The sequence below is a fragment of the Lemur catta genome, chromosome 17 (genome assembly GCF_020740605.2).
Source record: "Lemur catta isolate mLemCat1 chromosome 17, mLemCat1.pri, whole genome shotgun sequence".
Taxonomy (NCBI): Eukaryota; Metazoa; Chordata; class Mammalia; order Primates; family Lemuridae; genus Lemur; species Lemur catta.
The window spans coordinates 40,319,536-40,334,284 of NC_059144.1; the positions used below are offsets into that span (position 1 = coordinate 40,319,536).

General features: G+C 51.4%; 1 long non-coding RNA gene across 1 annotated transcript; it reads right to left on the bottom strand.

Moving 5' to 3' along the window:
* Positions 1-585: 585 nt before the first annotated feature.
* On the bottom strand, positions 586-10,629 carry LOC123622693. The gene is made up of 3 exons (XR_006729604.1): positions 10,499-10,629; positions 6,019-6,150; positions 586-696 (listed from the first exon to the last, which is right to left on the bottom strand). It is a non-coding gene; the product is annotated as an uncharacterized LOC123622693 (long non-coding RNA).
* Between the last annotated feature and the right edge of the window lie 4,120 nt (positions 10,630-14,749).

The following is a 14,749-nucleotide window of genomic DNA, read 5'->3' on the forward strand; positions in this document are numbered from 1 at the left end:
AACTGGGAACCAAGGTCAACACGTGAAAAACTTTGAGACTCCACTTGGGAACTCAACTCCTTGATTTTCTTGTGGCCTCAGCAGATGAGGCTGCCTGGGCCACGTCCTCCCATAGCGGTGACTGTGGCAGCAAAGTCCCAGCTGCCCCTCCAGATGGGCTGGTTCTGTCCAGTTTGCCACAGTCTCCACCCCTCCGCACTGTCTCCCAAACTCCTGTCTGCGGTGTCCATGGGCTCCTTGCCAGCTGGGTGACCCTGGGCAAGTTCCTCTACCCGCCTGGGCCCGCCTTCCACCAATGGAAACAGTAGCAAACCTACCCCTGGCGCCAGGCGCATTGGATGAGCGTCCGGAACCTGCTTGGAACCGAGTCTGGCAGGTGGCGATCGCTCAGGAGGTCCTGGCTGTCGGCTGCCGGGTCGAGACCTCCTCATTGACTTGTCACCCGCCAGCTCCGTTCCTGCATCGGGGTGAGTCCTGCTGTGGGAGAAAGAACCAGATCTGAACATTTGTCTCCAGCCTTTCGCGGCCTCCACCCGTCTCCCCAGCCCTCCCCACTCTGGAACCCAGAACCTGCCATGTGGGGTCTTGGGTTTTCCACGGCCTTGAGCAGCGCCAGTCGCTGGAGACCCCTTTGGCGGACACGTTCGGATTCTCTTGTACCTGGTCTTTACTCCCCATCTCACAGCAATTCCAGGACTGGGCAGGAGATTTAATCAGATTTGCAAGCATCTTGTTTCTCCTTTATCCCAGATTCTATCCGTGAGACGCTTTAGAATTCACCGGATGTAATGTATCTCTGAGATTAATATTCCATGTTAAGTACTCTGAAAGCAATCAACAGCTGTAATCCAATTACTATTGGCTGTACTTTTCACGCTGTTTTGCCCCTAACCTCATCCTAGCTGTGTACCAGACAGCACACGCACACACACACACACACACACACACACACACACACACACAGCAGGTGCCAATTTTGTGCCTCGTTGCCTCACATAACATGGGAGTGTTGAGCAGTGAACAGCTGATCTGCATGAATTAACGTGGGAGATGGTGCAAGCCCTGAAACCTTCAAACTTACAAATCCGGTGTCAGGCTGGGTTGCCATGGAGATCAGGTGGAGGGACACCAGGGCTCAGCCCGGGGCCCCGGGGCCTCCTCTGCTGAGCAGGTCACACCGGGCTCTGAGGGGGCACAGGCGTGGACTGCATGTTAGTGATGCCTGACTGGCCGTGGCTGAGTGTGGGGGGTGAGAGCGTTTCTGTGTGTATGAGCGTGTGCGAGCATGTGTGTGTGTGTGTCTGCCATGTATGCGTGTGCATGTGTATATGCATGAGTATGAGCATGTGTATGTATGAGTGTGTGCATGTGTATGAGTATGGGTGTGAGTGTGCATGTGTGTGTGGGCATGTGTATATGTGTTTGTGACCATGTATATGCATGTACACATGTGTGAGTGCACCTGTGTGTAAGCATGTGTGTGAGCACGGGGCAAGGCACTGGCGGGTGTGATTTTTACTATGTTCACGAGGGGACTTCACCTAAGGGTACTGCCAGCTGTCTGTGAGCATGTCCCGAGGTGTTTGTTTCTGCGGTTGGGCCATCTCTTGGGTTTGCGATTTTCTTACTTTCCTCTAATTGGCCGACAACAGTGTCTCCATACACCTGTTTCCCCTTCCTCCAGGTCCCTACCTAACACTAGCACACTCTTGCCTTTCCTCCAATGAAGAAGTTGTCATATTGGAAAGACGCATATGACAAGGAACGGAGGCCTTTGGCCCGAGGACTGCACGGAGCTGACTCCTGCCCACAGCCGTGTGAGCTCAGGGCAGACCCTTCCCTGTGGCCTCTTCAGACGAGACCCCAGCCTGGGCAGACACCCTGAGGCAGAGGACCCAGCTCAGCTGTGCCTGGACTCCCGACACACAGAAGCTGTGAGATAACAGACGTGCGTTGTGTTAAACCGCCAAGTTCGTGGTAATTTGTGAGGCAGCAATAGAAAACCAATCCACCCACTTAATGCCACGCACTGAGCTGGGCCTTATAAAAAGGTTCCACTAAAGAGAACAGCGTCAGAAACGTTCTGACATTTGTTACACACAGGCAATTTCAAGTGAACACCTCTTATAACCCCTTTTCACGTTTGGGTGGGAAAACAGTGATTAACAAAGCCTGGGAAAGTGTGAGGCATTTAAATGGATGTGCAATTTCAAGCCTTTCAGAGCCCGGCTGGGCTGAGAGCTGCTGCGCTGATTAGAGGGCTGATGGTGTCTCTCGGCGGAAAGGTTAGCGGCGTGTGTGATTTTGTTGCAGAAGAGACGGAGGAGGGGAGGGGGCTTCAAAACGGTCTTCAGGTTGGTGACGGGTTGTGCAAAGGGGCACTGGGTGCAGAACAAGATGAGGAGTGAGATGGGCAGGAGGGACGCAAATTAGACACCAGGAAGCCCGGGAGACCAGCCTTCTCTGTCCCCCATCCCCACTGTGGTCACCGGGTCCAGGTCACCCACCTGGTGGACTCCAACAGCCTCCTCATGAGGCCCCGAAATGCCTCTCTTGTCCCCCGTGGTAAATTCTCAGTGCTGCAGCCAGAGGGATGTTTTACATCTCCCAAGCTACAAATCCTGCCCTTGCACTTTGGACAAAACTCACATGCCTGACCACGGGTGATGTGGCGCCTCCCCTTGCTGCGTGGTGTCAGCGTGGCCGGCTCTCTGTCCGCAGCCAGGGCACTCCCACGGCGTCCCAGCCCGACTCACTTCCCTCGCTCTTCTGCTCATTCAAGTCTCGGCGCCCAGCCCCCTCCTCGGGGGACTCCTGCAATCCCAGGTCGCTTTAGTCGCGTGAGTCTGCTTCATTCTGCTACCGCTGGACTTGGCTTCACGGCTTTACGTCATCACCCTGCTGGCAGCGGTCATCCTCGCTGGAATGCTGGGCTCAGGAGCAGGGACCTGGTCTTGTTCCCTCATCCCTCCTGCCCAGGGCACGGCCGGGCACAGAGCAGGCACCAGCCAACATTCGCCAGACGAGTGAAACCTCCACCTTCACGAAGCTAAGACACTTACAGCTAACAAGGAAAGATTCCCGGCGTCTGGGCCGCTTTCAACGTGGGGTCTCTGGAAGGCACCAAGGCCTGCAGGGCCACTTAAGGCCCCTCAGCCTGATTCTTGGGTTGGGAGTCAGGGCTGTTTCCAAACTCTGACAAATCACCAGTCCTGGGGGCACTGCTTGCCTCTCCTGAAGGATTTCCTCCAAAGTGCCCCCGGCTGGGCCCAGAGGACGGGCCCCCGGCTGCCTGGCCCCCCCTTTCTGCAGCGATCCACAGCTGTGACGCCACAGATGCTCCTCGCGGACACCCCCATCCTGTGCGTCCAAGTTCCAATGGCCAGGAGGGGGCAGTCAGGATGCCCCAGTGACCCTGTCTCCAACCATCGCACACTTGCAGGGGTCAGGGTGAGGGGGGAAGGGTCAGAGCGCCTGGAGAGGCCACCTCGGGCTCCATGCTCCACTGTGAGTATCTGAGAAGCACTGCCCCAGCGCCTGCTCCACGCCAGGCCAGGTGCGCGGTGCTGGGATTCATCAGGGCACAAGACAGACGTGTCCCCGTCATGGAGGTGGTAGAGGGTGACAGAGAGTGAAGACACGAACTCCCAGATGGATTAGACTCTGGCATGTGAAGGAAACACATGGGGCATGGGGTTGACAGTGACTCTGCTGGGGCCACTTCTTTAGGCTGGTGAGGAGGGAGACGAGCATGGCCTGTCTGAGGAGGTGGCATCTGAGGCTTGAGGACCAGAAGGAAAGAGCCGTGTGAAAATCGGGGGAAGAGTGTTCCAGGCAGAAGGAACAGACAGTGCAAATGCCCCGAGGTGGAAAAGGGTTCAGTAAGTTCAAAGGTCAAAGGGAAGGTCCCTGAGGGGAGCACAGAGGTGGGAGGGGGCCAGGGGGGCCGGCAGGGAGCAGCTTTGCAGGCCATCAAGAGGAGAGGGGTGTTTCATGCTGATGTGACATCTATACACAGGGAGTGCTGTGATCGTCACACTCCACTGTGACCCTCTGGCTGCCACGTGGATGACACTCTGACTGCAGCTGCAAGAGACCCTAAGGCAGAAGACCCGTGCCCAGATTCCTGACCCAAAGATACTGAAATAATCCACAAGTGTCACTTAGGCTGCTAACTTTGCGGCAGTTTTTACTCAGCAGCAAGTAATGAATATGGCAGGCACTCGATAGGTAGCACTGAGCGACTGAAAGAATGAAATCACTGGGCAGGATTAAGGCAAGACCGCAAATCAGACTTAAGTCCCCCCACAGTCACCATCTGTGGCAGGAACAATCCAGCTTCCTCAGCACAGCGGACCAGGCCACGCCCAGCCACGGACCAGGCCACGCCCACCCCGTCCCTCCCCGGCCTCCTCCCGGCCTCACCTCCTGCCCCTCTCCTGGAGGTTTACCGAGCTCCCTCCGCACACTGGTCTCCTGCGTATTCCTCAGAAATGCCCGGCTTGCTGTGCCTCAGGATGTCTTTGGTCCAGGATGTTCCCTGGCAAACTCCTTGTCTTCAGGTCTTAGCTCAGATGTCACTTCCTCCAAGAAGACTTCCTTGATCATACCCAAATTAAAATATCCTCCCTCATCAGTCTCTGTGGCCAACCCTGTTGGTGATTTTCTCACTGTCATTTCTCCCTTCGTCCTCCTTCACACAGTGATCCTCCGCCCCTCCCCAGAGGGTCATGTGCCGGATGGACCCTCACCCCAGCCCAGCTCCAGTGGTGGGTTCCGATTCACTTAAACGGTCATGGTAATTCCATCCCTTTAGCCAGTAACTGGTTCAGGGCTGGACATGTGACACAAGAGGGACAGTCTGCTAGAGGCGTCTGGGAAAAGTTCTGTGTCCTTAAGAACAGCCACTTGAAGTGATGGTTCTTTTACTGCTCCCGGCGTGGCCACATTTGGATATGGTGCCGGAGCTGCTCCAGCCACTCAGCAATCGGGGGTCGGGGGGGGGGCCGGGGGGGGACCAGCCCCAGGACAAAGCCAAGGCTGCGAGAGCAGGGAAAGAGCTGGAAGGAACCTGGCCCTGATGACATATTTATTGGCCACTGACCACACCATGCCCAGAGCCTCAAACTTTGTGTCTGTGGACGATACCTCACAGGAGAAAACAAATGCGTTTGTTGTTTTAGCTGGCTTGATTTGGGGTTCTGACACTTGCAGCCCAAATCATCCTCATTAACCCACTTTTCACTCTGCTGCCCTAAATTCATCAACTCCGTGGCACTCATCTCTCACTGGAATCACCTCACCTCCTTGGCAACATGTTCACTGTCTGCCTCCTCCTTGGAAAGTATAAGCTCCCTGGGGACAGGAGCCCTGTTCACCTTGTTCTATGCTCTGCCACCAGCACCCGTGTGCCTGGCACCTAGTAGGGCCATCGACATATTTGTGCAGTGACATAACCAGTGAGAAGTCTTTATTCTACATGATAATCGCGTGTACTGGAGTCATGCCCTAAATTCTTTCCTATCCCCAGTCATACACCAGGGATTTAGACCCACCCATAATTCAGAACCTAGCAGAAACAAAACATGAACAGACATCAGACTGTGTTTAAATGTTTTGTTTCAGACTTCTGGTCTGAAATCATTTGTTTGGTTTGCACCAAAGTAAGAGTCTTTCGAATTATTTTATGAGTTTGCTACAACCAAGGATGGGGAGCAGAGTGAGTTGTTCCCAGTGGAAGAGTAATCATGCCATCAGCACGATGGAATGTTTTTAATATTCTGCTGCCATGTGTAAACTGATTGTATACAGCCAGACTTTTTGCACATTTTATGCTTCCAAATATATTAGTTGGAATGCCACTAAAATCTTACCATTCAGGAAAAAAGAAATTAGAAATTTTCCTGTGTGGAAATTTAAGAGGTGACAGTCACTTCTGTTCTGCTGCTCTGGCTCTGAACATCAGGAGGCACCCACTTCCCCCTGCCCCCGGCAGGTCAGACTCTGCAAAGTACTTACCAGCATGAAGCCCCAGCAGGTGCAGAAACTGTGAGAGGAGGCACATCTGCCTCCTAGAAGGACTGTCCTCCAAGGCCTCCTTTCAACAAAGGGAAGTACAAGGCAATCGCTCACACTTTTCTTAGTTCCAATCTGTTTAAATGAGATATTTTCTAAAATTATTGCAATGTTTTTCTAATAACATTTCAGAACTTAAAACATAGAATAAAACTTTAAAAAAAATTTTTTTTAACATCACCACTGACATAACCAAAGATAAATAATGTTATTTTGGTGGATATCTTCCCAGTTTAGACAGAGCAACCTAATAAAAACATACCACACAAAACACGCACCCAGTTTTTGTCTTATGAAAATGGAATTGTGCTTTTAATACACAAATGTTTAATACACGAATGTTAACTCTGCTCCATTTTCACTGAACAATATTTTACGGACTTATTTCCGCACGGAGAACTATGCATATCAACATTATTGATTTTTAGTATTGGCATAGGTGGATGTACCGTAATGTATGCCATCAATTTCCCATTTTAATCAAGTTAGGATTTGATTTAGCTGATCTAGCAGAGCTCTAACTTCAGTTAAGACAGAAGTTTATTTCTGGCAGAAACCACGGCTAGAGGTTGGAAGGCTAGTGCTTACAGAAAAGTGCGAGGGACCCTGTTTCTCTCCAGGGAACTCTGCCCTTCCTAGGATGTGAACCTCATCCTCGCAGACCAAAATGGCAGGAAGAACTCCGACCATCCCCTTCATCGTCCAGGAACGAAAACAGAGGACACAGAAAATAAGAAAGGAGGCAGAAGACAGTTGGTAAGGGGTTCCAGAAATGCAAATCAACACTTTCATTCCCTTTCATTGCCCAGAACGTGGTCACTTTCATGGCCACACCTTGCTGCAAGGGAAGCTGGGAAAATGTCCAGCCACTGGGACAGGGGAGGGCTGGTGCCATATGATCACTAATGGGCATTTCAGCTTTCTGCTTCTTTCCTCCTATAAAAATGCTTAGACATTCACCCTTGAATAATTTTATATATCTCATACATTAATAATATTTCTTATTCTTTCATTGGAATAAATTCCTGTAAATGGAATTTGGGAACAAAAGTTATGAATTTTTGTTTGGCAGTTGCTACAAATTGCCAAATTGCCCTCCAGGAAAATGTACCAATGAACTTATCCAAGAGGTGGGGTCTGATTTAATGAAGTTTCTCCACCTCACATTTCCTTTTAATCCACCCTTTGGCCATTATTAAACTTACACATCTCCTCAAAATCCTTGTTTCCTAGCTCATAATCTTGGAATTTAATACATGTTTTTCTCTTGGGTTATTACTAATATCAGGTTTATCAGACTATGGGTGAACCCGGCCAAAGCCTTAGGGAAGGAGATGTTCCTTTCAGAGAAGGAAATAAAAATTGCTAATGCTCATGGATTTGGGGACTGAAGTGGGCAGGGAAGAGTAGAAAGAACAAATCCCATCCCGTCCCGAGCACGGCTGGAATGTCCGCAGAACACGTAGCGCTTAGTACAGCAGACCACGCGCCCGTGCCAGGCGCTGCAGGTGATGAATCCGAGAACACACACTGTCCCTGCCCGTCCCTGCCCTGCCAGAGGGCACTGTCTGGTCAGACCGTGGGATCCCTCCACGACCACCTCCCCGCACACGGCTCACTCGTGCCCAGCGGGAAGCGGAGCTCGGGATGGCCTGGCCCCCTCCCCGCTCCCCGCTCCCCGCTCCCCTGGGAGCAGCTGGTGTAAAAGTGCTCCTGGCTCACACGGGGCTGAAGGTTCAGCTTCCCGGATGCCCGAGACCTCCTTGGCTGCTTAGTAATCAGCCCAGGTGGCAGCAAAGAGGTGCGACTCTTTATTTTCACTTAATTGAAAAATCCACATCATCAAAGAGAGCATCCATGCTCAGTGGCCCCTTCTTCCCGCGACAGTGACCATTAACCTTTAAAGAGATGCTTTATGAGCCATTTGCCGAACCGCCTCCTCCATGCCAAGGTGTAATGAGGCTCATAAATAGGCCAGACTCAGGAGGGGACAAACGTGACAAGTGCCACCAATGAGAGGCCCAAGCAGAGCAGCCCCTGGGCCACCCAGCCACACACATGCCAGGCGTGGATGTGACAGTGGCCACACCGGGACCCCAGCCTTCAGCCACGGCCCTGTGGGGTGGCCCAGTCTTATTAAAGGAGTAAATTCTAATGAGCCAACTGTGGAAGAAATAGATAAGTCAGATCTTGTTAGTTCTCTGGTCAAAACCCCCAGCTCCTCCCACTTGACTCAGAGTAGAAGCCGGGGTCAGGTAGGCCGGGTAGAAGTCAGGTCCCTGCCTGATCTGGCCTCTTCTCACTGGTCTGATTCCTCTGGCCCCACTACCCCTCTCTTTCTCCTCTCTGGCTACACTGAGCCCCTCGCTATGCCTCGAAACACCAGGTCTGTGCCCACCCCAGGGCCTTTGCACAGCTGCTCCCTCTGCTGGGAACGCTTCTTCTCAAGATAGTCTCAGGGCTGCACCTCTCATTGTCACTGCCTCAGGGAGGCCTCCCTGATCCCCTTTTAAAATAACACACTCACCGCACCCTCCACACTCCCTGTCCACCCCGCTGCCAACCGTGACTTGACCTGCCACCCTTTTCCCTTGCGTGCTGGCATTTGCCTCTGCGCTGACATCCACACTGCACGAGGACGGGGACCTTTCTTTTCAGGCTGTTGCTTGTGGCTATATTCCTGTTGCCTAGAACAGTGCCAGGCATGTAGCAGACACTTCATAAATATTTGTGGAACAAGTGAGTGAGCGAATGAATGAATGAAGAAAATCACATTTCAAGGACAAAGCCCTGGGACTTGGAAGAACTTGTTTGTGAAGGGGGTGCATTCAGGAATCTGCATCCCTCTATGTGCTGAAGGGAAAGATTAAGAAACACAAATGATCAGCTGGGACACAGGACCCAAGAAGGCAGCAGCCTGGCTGTCACAGTGACACTCCCCCCGCCACCCAAAGGAGGTGCAGGGAGGAGAATGGACACCTGAGAAGTTGCCGTCTGCCCCAGGCACTGTGCTACGATGCAGAGTTTGGGGAGCATCTTGCTCTTTGTCTTTGCTCTGCTGGTGTCCCCTCCCCTTATATCTCCCCATGGCTTTCTCCTTCCATCAGCTCAAAAGCCACCTCTTCAGAGAGCCCCCCCATGGCCTCCTACTCCAAAGCAACCCCCGACGTCCTCAATTGTGCCACTGTGGTTTGTTGTTTTCAATCCGCTCATCACTCTCTGAAATTCTCTGGTCCCTCATTCGTTTACTTGGGTGTTATCTGCCACCCCCAGCAGGATGTCAGCTCCACATGAAGGGGGGCTTTGCCTGTCCTGGCCACTGCTGGACCCCCTTCGCCTAGTTCAGGATCTGACACACAGTGGTGCCCAATAAACATTTGTGAAATGGCTGGTTTCCTCGGGGTACTCCTCGGGGATGGATAAGGTGATATTTAAAATTTCTAATTTCTTGAAGTACTATCTTGGGTAAATTTTTTTTTAATTAAAAATAAAATTTCCAATTCTTAGAGGATCTGTAAGTAGCATCTGCTGTCATCTCAGAGAGTTAGATATTCCCTGACTCGAATCAAGAGTATGGCTTCAACAAAAATGTTATATGGCTGTCTACTTAGTATGTCTTTACTGATGCACTTTTAAACTGGCTGTAGCAATCCCGTGTGTGTGTGTGTGTGTGTGTGTGTGTGTGCACGCGCACATGTGCTACACACCTTCCAAACCACTCCCTTTTCTTTTTTTTTTTTTTTTTTTTTTTTTTTTTTTTTTTTGAGACAGAGTGTCACTTTGTTGCCCGGGCTAGAGTGAGTGCCGTGGCATCAGCCTAGCTCACAGCAACCTCAGACTCCTGGGCTTAAGCGATCCTACTGCCTCAGCCTCCCTAGTAGCTGGGACTACAGGCATGAGCCACCATGCCCGGCTAATTTTTTTGTATATATATATTTTTTAGTTGGCCAGATAATTTCTTTCTATTTTTAGTAGAGACGGGGTCTCACTCTTGCTCAGGCTGGTCTCGAACTCCTGACCTCGAGCGATCCACCCGCCTCGGCCTCCCAGAGCTAGGATTACAGGCGTGAGCCACCGCGCCCGGCCCACTCCCTTTTCTTTAGTGACAAGCACACAGTTCCCCAGGGGAACTCCCCATTCTCAGCTCGGGGGTGTGGCCCAGCCTGAGCCACCAGCACTCCCTAACCCTTGGTCATGGTGTCTGGTCCAGGGACCATGACGTGCCCTGAGATAGTCTAGTGCTGGTCAGCCCAGGATGTAGGACGTCCTTTAGGACTGCTGGGCTCTCTCTACTCTGCAAACCTCTCACGAACACATTTGTGGCGTCTCTATGCTCTGCTGTGCAATCTGGGTTATTCCATGGAAAATTCTCATGGAGTTCCTAGTGTGGGAGTCAAGAGAGAATTTTAGGTAGAAAACTTACCTGGATGCCGGAGTTTTACACCATGGTGGACCCACCGTGCACCTCCTTGAAGCCGGGGCAGGTGCAGTCGAGAGGAGCCCCTGGTGGGCAATTCAGGCTCCCTCTCTGTGACCCCGTGCTGGGATGACAGCCCTGTGGCTTCCTTCCTCTTCCGTTCCACAGACACGTGATGGGCAGTGGGGAAATGGGGCATTTGGAGTTAGGCGACCTGAGTGTTAACCCTGTGAGTGCCACTTATTAGGCACATAACCGTAAACAGATTCCTTAGACCTCGCATGCCTCCATTTGCTCATTTGTACACTGACCCTGCACATCCCCACCTCACGGGGCAGTCACGAGTGTTGTTTCCAAAGCACCAGTTTCGGAGTAAGAAAGCCCCTGGCCCCTAATGCTGGCTCTGCCATTCCCTAGATGTGTAAAGCTGGGCACGCTAGTTAACCTCTGCTTCTCACTAACATATTTACAACATGAAGGTAAAAACACTTCCCTGCTCGGACTGTCATGAGGATGAAGCGAGGCTGTACTTGTAAAGCACCTGGCACAGTCGCGGCTCACCCTCCCCAGCCCCAGGCCACACCCCACCTGCCCTCAAGAGACTCTACCCCAGCCCCTCCCTTCCCGCAGAGTCTGCAGGACCCTCAGGACCTTGTGGGACCTGCGGACCGGGAGGCACCAGCAGGCTGATCCCAGGGTATCAGAACCGGTATTTGCCACACGCGGTCGTCACACGTGACAGCCTCCGTAACCACAGGAGACAATTCCTTAAAATAAAGCTCTTTCTATATATAAACCGAAGGGGAGGGAAAACTTTCCCTCTCTCTTCTAAGGGTTTGATAATTGAGTTTATGAAATAAACCAATAGTCAGCAGATTAACAGGAGGAAACGTATACAAATTTTATCACGTGTGCGGGGGCGTCACAGGGAAGAAAAATGAACACGCAAAACCCAGGAGATCCAGAAGCTCATATACCCTCCCAGAGGCGAGAGGGGAGGGGGATGTAGGCCACGTGGGGGAGAGTGGATGATGTGGGGGAAAGATGAGTGGGACCCCAGAGGAACAGGTGACAGCCTACAACAAAGTCTGTCTGGGCACAGTGTGGACTCCAGTCTCCTCTAACCTTCCCTGGTGGGTGACATTCCTGGGACGGGGATTACGACAATGGAACTGCTTGTGGAGCACCTGTCTTTAGGCAGATGAGGGGAGTTCAGAGAAAGCCCCTCCTGCATTTGCTGTCCCCCGAGCGCTCTCTCTTTGAAGTGATCACTCCACCACAGCAGCATATTTTGGGGTGGCATTTCCTGCAATCCTTCAATACTCGGGCTATTGTTTCTGTTCTCTGGGGAGCCCCACTCACCAGCATCGGGTTCCTGCCACTCATGAGAGCATCTTCTACAACAGCCTCCACTGTGGGTTTTTTTATATCAAGGTCACTCCAAAGACCCTCACTCTGGGTTGTAACCAACTCAGGGACAGACTTAATCCCTGTCTATCTGCTGACGTTTCCCACATGGAAGAGGCTATTTGACAGATCGAAGCTGCCTCTGCCCGCCCCCCACCCCAACTCACACGTCTCTCTTGTTCCGTAATGTTGAATTTGGGCTCATTTTAGAGACCGAGGCAGAAAGAGAGGCCAATACAAGGCCAAGTTGGTGACGAGTGAAACGTGGTATTTAGGCACTGAGAGTGTGTTTTCAATTTTTGGGTTTTGTGGCTAATTAGCACTGTCTGGTGAAGGAAGAAAGGGAAGGAGGGAAGGACGGAGGGAAGGGGTTCCCTGACAGGGTTGGGAGGAGGAACGGTGCTGGGGACAGACCCGGAGTGGACAGTGGCGGTTGGGCCCGGCTCTGTCTATGGATAAGGGCCCAGCAGTGCTCCTTTGGGGACTGAATTCACCCCGACTCACACTGATCAGCCAACAGCGAACTTTCCCACTCGCTCCTGCTGTCCAGAGCCCAAGGACACCCTGGGTCCTGCCCCTCCAAGGCCTGGGGCTCCTGCTCCCAAGACCCCTGGTCAGTTCTGCTTTCCCTTGCTTCAGGGTTTCACGTGGATTCTGTCACCTGCAACCTCAGAACCTGCAGCCATGACTGATGCAACCAAGACCTCCTACGCACAGCCGGTTCACCGGAGTCTTCCATCCCATGAGGGTCCTTTCTGGTACCTCGTGAGGTTACGGAGCATCTCCAAGGAAACGCAGGACTTCAGGGGCCTTGGAAGCATCAACAGCTTCAGAAGGGGAGCCCTTCTTTAAAGTAAACCCCAGAAGCCACCCACCAAAAGACTCCTAAATTACATCTCATTGACTAGACCTGACCCACGTGCACCCCCAAACCAATCACTAACATGGACGGCGAGATGGCCACGCCTGGCTCAGACCAACAGCAATCCCCTCCCCGGTGCTAGAGAGCACATTGTTCCCCAACATCTGGGCAATCTGGGGTTCTGCTGGGGAGGAAGGAAGATACCCAAATGTTGGGGTCTACACCAGCAATTAACCAAGTCACTGGAATGACAGCGGCACAGCCAAGTGTCTCAGGGATGAATGAGTCACACACTTGCAAAACGACATGAAGGTTTCATATACACTTCAGAGCCCTCTGATTGGAATTTTTGGCAAGTCTGAAAGTTTGACTTTCCCTTTGAGGCTGTGGTTCCTACACAACTCAGTGGAAAAGCCGAGGACCCGTTCTCCCCGGGACACATCTCAGGATGCTCTGGGATCAAGATTTCCCTTCTGGACACCAGCAGAAGCAGCTTCTCAGTCCCCACCCGTCAGCCCTTTATCTTGCAGCGGGCAATACTAAGGCGGTGCGTCAAAGGGAGTATGTAGTTTATAGATGAGGAAACTGAGGCCCAGGGGGGGAAAGTGTTTGCCCAGCTCTCAGAAAAGGTGTTGGGACCTGAACTTAGGTACCTCAGCCTAAGGAATTTCAGTGATGTTTCAATATTTCCACAAAATGTCACAAGGACATTTAGCACATCCTTGTGTCGGCGGCACAAAACTTCAGGCTTGTTCAGAAGAAGACATGGTGGATGAACTACGCAGAATCTCCAAGCTCTGCCTGGATGACTTTGATCCTCTGATAAAAGTCTTTTTAACCCTAATTATCTGGGTCATGCACCCAGCTTTCCCTTCCTCTGTCCGTGCTGGGGCTCACCCAGGCTTGGGCCTAAATTCACATTTGCATGTAAGTGTTCTGTTTGTTTACTTCTGCCAGATGGAAGGAGGGCAAAGTAGGGGACCTTTAATAACCTGTTTCCACTCGCTGGTTACGTGATATTAATTTGACTACGCAGGATCTTTAATACTTCACCATCACAAAGACTCAATTTCATACGTGAATGAGTCAATGTCAAACGGTAGGAGGAGGGGTGGGGGTACGCCATGTTTTCCTGACACTTTTTAAATGGTTTCCTATCTCATATTGATACAGATCAGGGACCGTGGATCACACTGACAAGCTCGTAAATCACCTGCTACTCATCAACAATACCAAGGTCTTGCTGTCTTGATGGGGTAGTTGATGTTGATTGCTGAGGATGTCCATGGACTTGAAATTGTGTTGTTTACCCGCCAGGGACCTTGAACTTGAGACCTTCCTTCCCCACACAGTGGTACAGATGGCATGCCTGGTGTGACTATTGTCAAGGGACATAAATTAGAGCAATTAGCGAGCTGGAAGAAAGGGAAGGATGCATTGCTAATTGGAGCATCATCACAGGGCTTCCGAGAAGCTGAAAGAGACACAGTCTCAACAGCAAAATCCCAGAAGTGACAGACAGTGTCTGTCTGTGCAAAGACCAGTGGCTGCATTTGGAGCCAGAGGTCATTACCACGGGCAATTTGCAGGCTCTATGGCTCTGCAGGGGAGAGAAACTCGCTCTGACATGCAACAATATGTTAAAGTGGGCATTTTATTATGTTTCAGGAGCCATAATTTTCAATGATGACTTCAGGAATCCTTTAAGGAGAATAACTGATCACCTGATAACTTGTAGTGTTTCTTCCTCACAACAGAAGAGGGGAAAATAGCAACAATCAGCTTTTTGAGCAGAAAAGGAGCATTTTTCAGAGAAAACATTGAAAAGTTTACAACAATGAAAGCCCAAGGAAATAAAAATACATCTCTCCTTCTTGACAAGTAAGATTTAATTAAGAGGATCTTCGTGCTAGAAATCAGGTCCTGCCTGTGCCTCGCAGGGAGAAGCGACAGGCTTAGGAGTGAGCCTGTCCTTGCAACGCAGCCGC